Source organism: Lupinus angustifolius, chromosome LG09, assembly GCF_001865875.1.
Source record: "Lupinus angustifolius cultivar Tanjil chromosome LG09, LupAngTanjil_v1.0, whole genome shotgun sequence".
Classification (NCBI taxonomy): domain Eukaryota; kingdom Viridiplantae; phylum Streptophyta; class Magnoliopsida; order Fabales; family Fabaceae; genus Lupinus; species Lupinus angustifolius.
Window position 1 is genome coordinate 13,070,423 of NC_032017.1, and position 496 is coordinate 13,070,918.

Consider the following 496-nt stretch of genomic DNA (forward strand, 5'->3'; position numbering starts at 1 on the left):
AATATTTTCAACACATTGTTATTCATCTTGAAAATGTATAGTTGTATACTTTGTTATGTTTTTTTCCTGAAGATAGAATTTTTGACATGGAACAAACAAATTGAGTAATTCACATCAATTGTGATAAAAGACCTTCCGAAACATTTTGAGAGTAAAGATAAANAAGATAAACTAAAGCACCACTTATCCAAATCCATATATATAAACATGGAGCCATAAGAATTTGCAGATTACCTCCTTGTGCAACTAGCTTGTAAAACAAAGTTGATTGTATATTAAATATTCATGGATTAAACTTGATCATCTAATATTTTCTTTCATACATTTTTATTTAATTTTTAATTTGGATACAATATCTGATCTCGGAGAACGAAAATATATGAATTGTACATCTAATCTACTTGGTAGTTCCACTTATCATGTTTGCAATGAATTTATAAATCGAAGGGTTAAGCCTTCATTAAACAAACTCCCAATTATGATTCAGAAGTTGCAT